General features: G+C 38.0%; 1 protein-coding gene and 1 long non-coding RNA gene across 3 annotated transcripts in view; one reads left to right on the top strand and one right to left on the bottom strand.

Moving 5' to 3' along the window:
* Window positions 1–12,652, bottom strand: part of LOC135721146 (muscle M-line assembly protein unc-89-like) — a 163,780-nt gene that overhangs the window by 31,221 nt on the left and 119,907 nt on the right. The gene's annotated exons all lie outside the window — the stretch shown is intronic.
* LOC135721183 (uncharacterized) lies at window positions 5,850–6,669 on the top strand. Its single transcript, XR_010521435.2, has 3 exons — window positions 5,850–5,951; window positions 6,311–6,408; window positions 6,548–6,669. It is a non-coding gene; the product is annotated as an uncharacterized lncRNA (long non-coding RNA).

Below are 12,652 nucleotides of genomic sequence, written 5' to 3'. Positions count from 1 at the left end.
GCAGGGAACGTGTCACACGGGAACACACTTCATGTGTTGACGGTTTCAAAGAAGCGAAAAATCTTCATCATCAGATGAACTGTTGGCCAATTCCTTAGAATGGTCCAAAGGATCCAGAATTAAATACATTTAAGTTAAACTGGCCATCAGCCCAATTCAATTGGTTTGACAGAGCAAGCAAAAATAGATCTCTAAAATAGAAGTACTTTTTGACTTTAAATAAAATTGTAAGGAGTAAAAAGTACTTTTTTCCCTTAAAAAATGTAATTAAGTAAAAGTATTGATTTTAAATTGTACTCAAGTAAAGTAAAAATCCCCAAAAATAATACTTAAGTACAGTAATCAAGTAAAATTACTCAAGTACTTTACACCTCTGTTTGTAAACTCTCGCGGGCCTTGAGTTTGACACCCCTGCTCTAGTCTATCGTATGAATGAAGCAGTCAGACTTCGTGAGAAACGAACGCGCCGATTAATAGGTTCTAAAATACCAGAACATCACAAATGTTTTGTTTTTTTACTTAGGGCTGTTGCCATTTAATGTTACACACACAATCTGGTAGACAGTAACAACAGCTTACCGAAATCTGTGACCTCTCTCTGTTTCATTCAGAATTGCAATAATTTTTAATAAATGAAATTTTAATTTGGATAACATTATTGTAATTCTGAATGAAACAGAGAGAGGTCACAGATTTCGGTAAGGTGTTGTTACTGTCCGTCAGATTGTGTGACCCTGCTGTATGTGTGTAAGTGTTAACATCAGGTCAAAATGCATTTGATGATATATTACAGATGAGATTATACATCACCAGAGTGAATTTGGGAAACATTATTGTAATTCTGAATGAAACAGAGGCAGGTCACAGATTTCGGTAAGCTGTTGTTACTGTCTACCAGATTGTGTGTGTAACATTAAATGGCAACAGCCCCAAGTAAAAAAACAAAATATTTGTGATGTTCTGGTATTTTAGAACCTATTTCGTGTTATTTTAATCGGCGCGTTCGTTTCTCACAAAGTCTGACTGCTTCATTCATACGATAGACTATAGCGATCGAGGGAAAATTACGTCATCGCTCAGTGGGCGGTCATGTATATCGTTAGAAACTTCCTTGGCACACTCACGATAATGTGCACGGGCGCCCGGCGCGGTCTCGCATGAACAATTGCTAAACAGCGACCTCTAGTCACAGAATTCGGCACAACACCTGTAATATGAGTGACTTCGTGTTCAACTGCTGATTGAATACCATTTAAAAAACGAAAACGCAAGTTTTGTTTTCCAAAATTTTAGTTAGTTTTAGTTAGTTTTACAGGTCCACATTATAGTTATAGTTTAGTTTTAGTTTTTTTTTAGAAACCTTCGTTTTTATTTTATTTCAGTTAACGAAAATGTTTTTTCACTAATAGTTTCAGTTTATGTGATAGTTTTCATTTACGATAATAACCCTGCTCCGCCCACTAGCGTTCAGTCAGAGGAGTGACTTAAATGGATCTAGGAATACTTATTATTACCACTCATGATAAATATTGTAATGTTGCTGGCTGCGTAAAACAAGCGTCTTTGCTGACGTCAGAGAGAAATGGATTGTTCATTTTTTAACGGATGTCATAACAGTGCTGATCTATGTGCTAACTGTTTTACAATAAACACAAATCCATCAAAAATTAAGTAACATTCTACAAATTATATATCTGGGGCTCGTTTCAATAAGGAGGTTCAACTAACTCTGAGTTTAAACTTGAACTCCAAGTTAACTTACTCTGAGATGGGAAACTCTTGAGTTTTCAGTTACAGAATAGCTGATGTGAGTTAGTAGAAACGACTCTGAGTAGGTTGACTCCGAGTTAAGCATGTGCACAACCACTATGAAAAGCCATCATCAATGGAGCTCCGATATTACAATTCATCATGACAACAGCACATAAAAAAACTGAAAGTGTTTAGGGCTGCACGATAAATCGCATGTGTTTGTCATGCGCATCTCGTCAGTAATGCCGGTTCCTTGATTAGTATTAAATCGGCATCAGCTGTTTTCCGATGGAGCTGCTTTAACTACACAGAGCCTTAGTTCACTGACAATCAGGGCGATTTCGCATTAATTATAGCGGGCGTATCGCCTGCGATATGTATGCGATATGGCCCAGCTTGTCAGGGCACTACGGCTCTGTGCAGTTAATGTCGCGCCATCTAAAAGCAGCTGTTGGCGATTTAATACTAATCAAGGAACCGGCATTACTGACGAGATGCGCATGACAAACACATGCGATTTATCGTGCAGCCCTAAAAGTGTTGCTACAAGTGTACAGCAACTACGAGCATATATTTTAAAGAAAGTTTGTAGTGGGAGATTTGGTATTTTTATTTTAATTATAGTTTATGAACTTATAATTGTTAAATGCAAAATCCTGTTCTTCTGTTCTAGTGAAAGATTTCTGTTCTTTCCATCTGTTCAGTAGTAAAGTGTTCAAGGACTAGAACATTATACAAAGTCATACCAGATAAGATAAAGGGGGGCTAGTGAATGAGATAAGTAACAAATGATGAACAAAACTCAGTAAACGGTAGAGTTCACTGAGAACAAAACATTTCTTCTGTATGACCAGATGTGCTTCAACTGATATGTTTCTTAATCATTGATAAATTGAAGGTTTATTTTCTAAGTGACGCTGGAACTTAGATGACAATCTTTGGTTCATGGGTGGAGATGGGATGACGGTATTTTTCAGTATCTTGCTATAAATGTGTTCAACCTTGTGAACGGGGCTCTTATTTTTACCTCTGCAAACAGAGGGCGAGAGACTATTCTGCAGAATATAATAAATTCAAACAAAGAAAATTTTGTTAACAGTGTGTCTGTGTGATTCTTGACTTTCACTCTTTAATGGTATTATTTGATTCGACTAAAATTCCACGACAAGTTGTTGTTGGTAATTGCTACTCTAGTAAATGCATACATTTAATAATTCATCAGGTTAAAATATCAGAGGTAAATAAACTGAGGACTGTACGTTATTACACCTTATATTCATTTTTATACAGATGCAATCCCATGGACAAAAAGAACATAACAGTAGCTTAGCTAAAAATTTAATTAGGCTAGGACTTTGGCATAAAAGGCTACCCTGGATACCAGGGTTATTATCGTAAAACGGAAACTAAAACTATTAGTGATAAAACATTTTCGTTAACGGAAATAAAATAAAAAACAAAGGTTTGCAACGGAGGTTTTGCCAAAAATAGTAAACATCTACCAACCAGCTATTATAAACGCTATATCAGATTGTTTTAACATGTATACTTATAGATAATGTCTGTTTTATATTTATGTTGAGTATTGTTGGGTTGGAAGAATACAGTCAGTTCGTACGAAAATGTTCAAATGGACTATAAGATCGTAAATATGAACTGTGAACAATGCGAACTATTATAACTCCCTACATTAAAGCAATAAGCATTTCTGTAGGCTAAAGCTATACTTCACCTCTTATTAAGTTTGCATTTGCTGAAATTTATTTTTGCTTCAAGTTTCAACATTAACCTATTAATCATATTAATATGTTGTAGGGGGGAACTACACTAGTCAACGTTTGAAGTGGATCAAAAAGGTTCATAAAAATTGTCCAAAGACAAGAATGCATATTATTCAATATTTTAATACAACTTTTATGAAAGGTTTTGAGCCACTTCAAATGTTGACTATTATAGTTCAAACAGTGTCTGTTGCCAGCAAAGGATCCAGGTTTGAATTTTTGTCAATATCGCACACCCCTAGGCTGCATAAATGTGTAAAGGTAAGCTATTATGAGAGTTAGGAGTGGAACGGTACACAGACGTCCCGGTTTTGTACCTCGGTTCAGACGTCACGGTTCGGTTCAATTTCTGTACAATGGAGGGAAAAGCAAAACAAAAATGCAGAAGGCAATTTTTTTTAGTACTTAAGATAATCTTAAAAACATATGTGTCCTTATCGGTGTTATTTTGAGATGTCATGAATATGAACTGAAATGCATTTAACATACCATCTTGTATAACAAAAATGTATAAACTTGTACTAATCTTTCATACAAAGATGGGTTTCAAATGTATTACAAGTTACCTAAAAACATTTTTAAATTACATTTTAGCACATTTATTTAATATTCATGTACTAAAGAACAAAAAAATGTAGGCTTGTAGGATGCATTAATACACAGCAAAATCACCAGTGTTAAATTTTCAGGGATGGTGTTAAATACACAGTGTTGATGCTGTTTTAACACTATCTGGTAATAAAATAACACTGCCATTGCTAGGCCAGTGTTATATCCACGACAGTGTCAGTGTAAAACAAGGGTGTTATCAGATTTTACTCTGAGCGGTGTAAATCCAGCCACGCCTCCACTTAACATATCCTGTCAGGGATTTTACCGCCATTTTCTTTCACAGGAGGACTGAAGAGAGCAGGTAAATCAGTCTCATAATATTCATATAGTTTGGCTAAATTAAATTGTTATTTCTCTGTCTGACTCTATGCAGCCATATGCCAAAAAACCTAAATAAGATATTTTTCCCATTTTATTTCCCCTTTGTTCGTTATTTGGTTCAGTTTAATCAGAGCTCCCTTGTGTTACGAAAAGTTTTAACCTTGTGTTACTAAAAGTTTTAACCAAAAAGGATAATATTAACAGGAGATATGAACGAAAGAATTGAACCATGATAAAACACGACATGTACTACAAATTGGAGGTATGAAATTTGTGTTTGTAAACCGCCATTAAATGAAAGCTCGTTTATTCACCATATGATGCCCGTTATGAGGTAATCATATAGATACCATGAGTTAAAGGCTCTCTAAGCGAATCTGCGAGACGTTAGTAATTGTTGACGTTTGAAACTGTTTTCAAACAGACGGAGCGTAGCTGACTCCTCCCCCTCCCTCTCCCTTCCGTGCTTTCATGAACGCGCCCAACCCCCACCCCCAAATCCTTTTTGTCGTTTATTGGCTGGAATAATTTGTTTTGTTTTGTGATGCTAGGTTTGGCCACTTGTTGATATTGCCGTTTGTGAAGCCTGGGCTGTCTACAGAGATCGCGTTTTTTTACAGTTTGATCAGCGGACAGGCAGCAAGCAGATAGTGAGGAGATGTTTCCGGTATGTAACAAAAAAATTTTTATGGTCTAAAACGCTTCAATTCGCTTAGAGCGCCTTTTCTTCGAGGTCGTTTACATGCACGTGAGTGCACGGATATCGGTTAATTATTCAAATTACTGAAAAACATGGAGAAAACCGCAACCGCATCGTCATGTGTTTTTCTAAGATGTATGCACACAGGGGAAATATCGCCAAACCAACAATTAATTTTACCAAAACCTCACAATATATCATCATTTGTATGCACAGATTGCTGGATTTGATGCATTGTGTGTTGTAAGCTTTTCGTGGCGCTAGATGCCAGACAGATGCAAATGGCAAATACATACGAAAGTGTAAAACGTGTATTGCGAACATTTGTTTTTTTCTGTCATTATAGATAATAATAATAATAATAATTAATAATAATTTGTTACATTTATATAGCGCTTTTCTCAGTGCTCAAAGCGCTTTACATATGAATGGGGGAATCTCCTCAACCACCACCAATGTGCAGCATCCACCTAGATGATGCGACGGCAGCCATATTGCGCCAGAACGCCCACCACACACCAGCTTATTAGTGGAGAGGAGACCGAGTGATATAGCCAATTAGTATGAGGGATGATTAGTAGGCCAATGGGCAAGTTTTGGCCAGGATGCCGGGGCACACCCCTAAGGACATCCTGAGATGCTAGTTTGGTGAAAGTACACACTGACTGCTTCAAATCATTCAGACGAGATGCTGTTTTTAGGGCAGTTTATTAAAGAAGACCTGACATGGATATGACTCACAATGAGAAACGACTGCTAATACTTATATAAATTCATTACAGAAGGTAAGTTTATATATTTATACATATAAATCATTTATTTGACATAACTGAACAGTTAACCAATCTTTTAGTATATTTAGTTTTGTACATATTATTATTATTATTATTATTATTATTATTATTATTATTATTATTATTATTATTATTAATCTGGCAAGAAACTCACATGACCTGCTGCCAACTTTAATAAAAATAATTATCTTCTCATACATCGTTTTGCTACTGATGTCATATTAAATAGCAATCAAATTGATTACTATTTTGAAAATGTATAAATGAAGATTCATATTGTCTTGAGTGCTTTTTTCAATGTAAAAAGAATGTTGAGTTTTCAGAGTCTTTATTGTCATTTTTTGTGATAGGACCCTACCAGACTATATTTGAATACGGCATACCCATGAATTCTGGAACTGTTATTCCTTAACCCAGTTTGGAGGATAAGAGCTTACCAACTAGTTATGTGAGTACACACAGTACATTAGTACTGTACACTGTCTCTAACAAGATTTATTATACTGAGATGATTTTGATTCAAATAAAGGTTCAAACTGCACCCGTTTTGGTATTTTCTTGACTTTTTTGTCTTTGAAAATCTGCAGAAATATGCTGAGGTGATGTATTGCAAAATAGCCAACATACAACAATTAAAGGATAATTGCAGACTACATCCTGATGAAGATATGGATGACCCTCTGTCTGGTCAACAGGAGTTTAAATATGGTAAGTGTACATGGGTTTGCTGCTTTTACGGTTTTAAAGTTTAACTGTATACTCATGGTGTTTAAATTCTGGTCAATGTGCAACTGAAGCTACTGATTGTGCTGTGTAAGTTTTTTGGTATTTTGTTCTAGTTATTTATTCAGCAGTTACTTTTGCATTGTTCACCCCATGTAAATGCATACAAGTTCATAAATAACAAAAATTGTTAATTTAAAATTTTTTAGTAACATTTGTGTAAGATTAGTAAATGCTTGGTTAACATACACTCTTTTAAAACACTTAGGTGATGAGCATCAATCCATGCTTTGAGGGGGATGAATCAGCACAGCCCTGCCTGCACTGCGTTGGGAACAGAAGTTGCATCCAGAATTTTTGCATCATTCTGGACCAAAAGCCAGTTTTTAACTCTCATTTGATTTATTAAAGACCTTATAATAAGTGGTTTTCATGTCACTGCGCTGTGGTATAAGATAACTTTCATTATTCCATACTGTATTCTGTTTTTTAATTGTAGCTGAGGTATTTAAATAAGCAGTGTTAAATGCTAAGTGTTGTGTGTATCAATGTAAATATTAAATGTGATGTACTTTAATAAAAAGAGGTTTTGCAATATTTCTTGTCATTTGTCTTTTATGGAAACATCCTTATAGCAACAAAAGTGCTACTGAAAATAACCAAAAGTGTGGCTATTAATCACTTTTTTAACACTTAACATTGTTGAATACACATTACACTGGTGTTGACCTTAAAGAGCGTTTTGCAGGTAAAATTTTTCAACGAATTTGTGCAATTTGCTTGTTGATAATAAACATTTAAACTGTTATCCATTGTATTTTATGTTGTTGGGTATCACAAAACCTGAAAAAGTATGAAAAAGTACAGCGGTTTGCAATGATTCTCCTTTCCCCCACAACGCACTGTATGACGTCACGCTGGGGAGAGAATTTACCAAAGCCGCCTTGAGAGCATTGAGAATGACTATAGAAAGATGAGTCAAGTACAGTTCTGATAGCGCAGATTATTTACATAGATAGATAGATAGATAGATAGATAGATAGATAGATAGATAGATAGATAGACAGACAGACAGACAGACAGACAGACAGACAGACAGACAGACAGACAGACAGACAGACAGACAGACAGACAGACAGACAGACAGACAGACAGACAGACAGACAGACAGACAGACAGACAGACAGACAGACAGACAGACGGATAGGCTAGTATAGAGAGATAGGCAGACAGCCAGATAGCATAACGTTAGCATATCTTCGTGTAGAAAGTAAACAAACAATTAACATACTCGTGCATGCTGGCTTGAGGGGGATGATCCTGCCTGAAATGGGTGTAACTTTATGCGATCTTCAGCACAGTTTTTGGCAGCATGTCTCTAATCCTGGAAGGTGAGTGAAGCACGTCACATCTGTTCGCGAGGACCAGCGACCCAAACGCACTCGCTTTCTTACAGCCAGTAGCGGAATGGCAATCGGCAGAGTCGGGACTTTCCCGGTGGGTCGATCTGATAATAGTTATACATTTCGAGTTAACAACACCGTCTGGCGGCGTGATGTGCGCCGGTTCCCGCAGCCCGCTGGTCAAAGTGCAGCCTCTCTGCTCAACAAAGTATATGAAAGTGCTCAACCTGTTCGGCAGGTCCAAACATGTACAGGATTTATAAAAATATGGTGATCAATGAGCGGTTCCTCCTAAAATGGCATTGTCTGTTGTGTTGTAAAAAAACGCTGAACGCCTGTTTATTACAGTATGTATGCGGTCGGATCCGAGTGTGCTGCAGCTGCTGACTGCTGCGTATAAAATGATTGTGTGATTCGTTATAAATCACATAAACAATATAACAAAGCATCCTTTTATTTCACAAAACAATATATTTGAGATATTATTTGATAGACTAGTAAGTGTGGATAAAGGATGTTTAAAAATCTCTAGCCTGGTGGTCAGGACATGAATGGATCAAATCAGCAGATTTGCTAAGTTTTATTTATCTCCACATATATCATAAATAATAATTAGCATGGTAACTTTGCAGTATAACACATTATATATTTCCTACGATGTATATATGAAGAGTTTGGTTCCAAAACGCAATAAACGCCATTTTTGAAAAAAATGAGTTACTGCCAAAATCAGTATTATATCAGGTCAGTAGTTAAAAGTAAATAATTAATTTTACGCAAACTCCAATACCCGCCGTGATATTCTGTCATCTTTTCTCCCTTTGTTCCCAAAATGCGACAAACGCCACTCCTCCTTTTTTACAGAACGCAATAAATCCATTCCTGATATTACAGCGGACCATTCACGCAATGTAAACAAACATGGCGGCGCGCTGAGTACACGGAATCCTAATTTTCCTCATCTACTTTGTACTTCGTGATCAACAAACAAAACAAAATAATACTTTAATAGCATTGCTAAACCTGTGATGGTTTTCTGTGACGGGAAAGAAACGTAAGCCATCAACATCTAATAATTTCCACGAGAGGCACTCGGCTGCTTGTTCTCCAGACAGCATCAAGCTTCTCATGCTAAAACATTGACCCCAGAGGATTATATGAAAACTTTACATTATTTTACTCAAAGTCAACGAAAATCGAGCGGGACCAAAACATTTTACAGCTGATCATTTTGAAATAAAAAACTGTCATGGATTTATTGCATTTTGTGGAAAAAATAAATAGTTTTTATAATAAATCTTTGAAAATCAAGTTATGGATTTGAATTTCTTATGTTTTATAACCTAAAGATGCTATGTGAAAGTTTGTAACAGAAAATAGTGGTTTTCATCTTGTCACTTTCTTGGTATAGAAAACACGTTTTTACCGAAATTTGTCAAAATGGATTTATTGCGTTTTGGAACCAAACTCTTCATATGATTTCTAAATTATATACGCAAGTATTAAACAGCAATAAATGTCTCATCTATCTCTATGGCTCTGGCTGAGGCTTTCTCCACTTCTCCCAACGTGACGTCATCGCAGAATTGCGTAAAAAAACCGTTAATACCAAAAAACGTAAAAAAGTGGTCTTTAAGACCATTTTTGAGACATTTTAAAAATTATACACATATCTTGAGTGATTATGTACCCATTAATCGACAGTGGTGGTTAACCTGCAACACGCCCTTTAAAGCAACACTATGTAGTTTTTTAACCTTTAAATAATGTCTCTAAAATTATTTCAGTGATAGAACAACTTTTAACTGGACAAACTGTACTGTTGCTGCAACCTGAGCAGCCTCCTAGCTGCTACAAGCACACTCTGAAAGTGGCGGTGGAGGGTAGGAAACACAGCCCCGCCCCTCCCCCTGCCTGCAGAAGAGTGTCTGATACCAGGCACTGTTGCGCTTTTCAACCACATGGGGGAGCTGTAAGTCATTTTTACATGGAAACTACATATTGTTGCTTTAAATTAGGAGTGTTACTTTTTAACACTGTATTTCTGTGCCAACACCAGTGTATTGTGGAAACAACAATGAATAGTGTTGAACAAAGTGTAAAATTTAACAATATTGAGTGTTGAATTAACATATAATAGGTATTGTTAAATTAACACTACACTTTTGACTAAATTAACACAGTGTAGTGTGGACACACTTTGCCGGTTTTAAATTTGACACCGTGGGTGTTATTTTAACACTATTGATTTTGCTGTGCAGGTGTGTAAGACTTCATGAGGCGCTGCAAGAAACGACAAGTGGATGACGTCAGAGTAACGCGAGAGCGTTTTGAAATCAGCCTCCTGCACAAGATTTCTCGCGGTACTCTGACGCTGACGACACTGCGTAAAGTTGAGCACACTAAGGGCCGATTCACACCGGCTGCGTGGCGTATCTGTTGCATGTCAGTTGCGTGGCGGCTGCGTCACGTTTTTTGTGTCTGTACATACCAGAAGCATGGCTGACGCGCTGCTGTTGCTATAGGTGACATATTTTGCCTGGAAACGCTTCCAAGACGCTTGCGTGTGGCGTGAAAAATAGGCGTTGGTCCTATTCCTAGCATGCACGCGTTTTCGGCGCGGTTCGAGCCGCGCCTGAGACGTGCGTGTCATGCAGGCGATGTGATGTGCGTATGCATGTGCTTCGTTCATTTATTGTATATTAGCAGGACAATTTATCTTCTACTTCTCAGCGTGAGAAATACAAGGTGTGGGGTGTGAACTGACTGAAATGTGTGTGTCTCATGGTGAATGCGTGAGACTTGAGAGCCCTGATTAGATGTACTTCCACTCACATACCCAACAACTGCTGAAAACGCTGACACACACTCCTCGTCTTTTCCACCACTCTCTCACCTGTACTATTGTAACTGACTGGAAAAGTGAAGTTTTGCCAAACTTGCAATCTTAAAGAGGCCGGCGGATCCTCACCACCATTTGCCGTACTCGCTGTCGCTGCTATGTCACTCACTCTTTCTCTCACTAGACCGTCAACCTGACAAAAAAACTGCATAGTGCCAGAGAATGTAGACGGGCTCTGATAGAGCGCATACATAGGCGGAGCTCGTCTGCATCGGCGCCAATCAGAGCTTCAGAGCTAAAGCGGGGCTACAGATTAGCTGTCCCCAAAGAACCTGCGTATCTAACAGTAGTTCCGCATTACATTAATTATTTTGCATGCATGTTTATTTATTTTCATACCGTGTATTCTCCGTTTAAATTCATGCACCGATCTGTGACCCCCGTACCGATTCGGTTTGAAACGAATACATCTACCGTTCCACCCCTAATTAGAGTAATACGTTATTTTACACTTTTATGCGCATGCCCAGTTACGTGATTGGTCATGTTTCATGCGTTTATGGTCGTGTTTAGTGTGGATGAAGATTCTTTTTAAAATGCCAGTATAAACGAGGATCGTTTTCATTTTAAAATGCCATTTTAAAATGCAAATGCTCTAATGTAAACAGGGCCTTAGACATCAGCAGTAATACAGCTGTACTGGCAGTGTGGTACAAACTGTGAATAGGCGTCGGATAGTGGGACTGCCGAATTAGAAACACACCACTATGTTAGTGTGGCGGTAATGTGCTGCCGTCCCTTAGCACCTAATGATCCAGTGAACCCAGCTGGATCCCAGCAACTGACTGCTTAGGTGGAGCGGTGAAATTTCTTAGAATGAGCTTGGTCAGGTCACAGCAATCGTTTACGAATGCCACAGCCCATCTCTGAAGCATAAAAAGTTGCTCTTACAGCAATGTCATACTTAGATAAATGTATAACACCCATACCAGCCACAACTCACATCATTTAGATGGGAAGGTAGAATGCAACCGTCTACACTCTAACTGCACTGAGGGTGGTTTAGGCACATAGTCCCTTAAGGGCATATACAGCCCATAGGGGTGTAACGGTACGTGTATTCGAACCGGACCGTTTCGGTTCAGGGCTTTCGGCACGGTGCACACGTGCACCGAAAGGCCGAATGCATTTTGTGTGCGCCTGTGCGGAACATAATACGTGCGTTTCCGCACGAACATATTAAGTGGCGGAAGTCTCCGCGTTCAGCGCAAGTCTTCTGTCAAACATATAACATAATTCGGCCCACAGAAAGATTTTTATTTACTTAGTTGTATATCTGTTTGATTATTGATGTAAACGTTTACGTGTCATATCTAAAAGCGCATGTTAAACGCGTGTCAACGCGCTGCTTTGTTCTTTCAAAAGTGCGTGAGAGGATGCACGTCTTTCGTTGCTACGCATTCATGAGACGCGCTTTCTGTGACAGCGAGAATAAGGAATGCGTGATCAGATTTTTCATCTGCACATCACGTCAATCATATCATTGTCACAATGCGATCAGCTGGTCGGGACAGAGAAGAGCTGTAACCCGGGCTTACTCAGCTATGGAGGGCTTCATTAGTAAAGTCACAGGCAGCTTACATTGACGACACAAGCAAAGATTAGGATAAACGTGCAAAAGATCAAAGATGGCTATGTATGCAGCTCACTAATCTCAATATGAG

This window comes from Paramisgurnus dabryanus, chromosome 24 (genome assembly GCF_030506205.2).
Source record: "Paramisgurnus dabryanus chromosome 24, PD_genome_1.1, whole genome shotgun sequence".
Classification (NCBI taxonomy): Eukaryota; Metazoa; Chordata; class Actinopteri; order Cypriniformes; family Cobitidae; genus Paramisgurnus; species Paramisgurnus dabryanus.
This window is presented reverse-complemented; position numbering and strand designations above follow the sequence as displayed.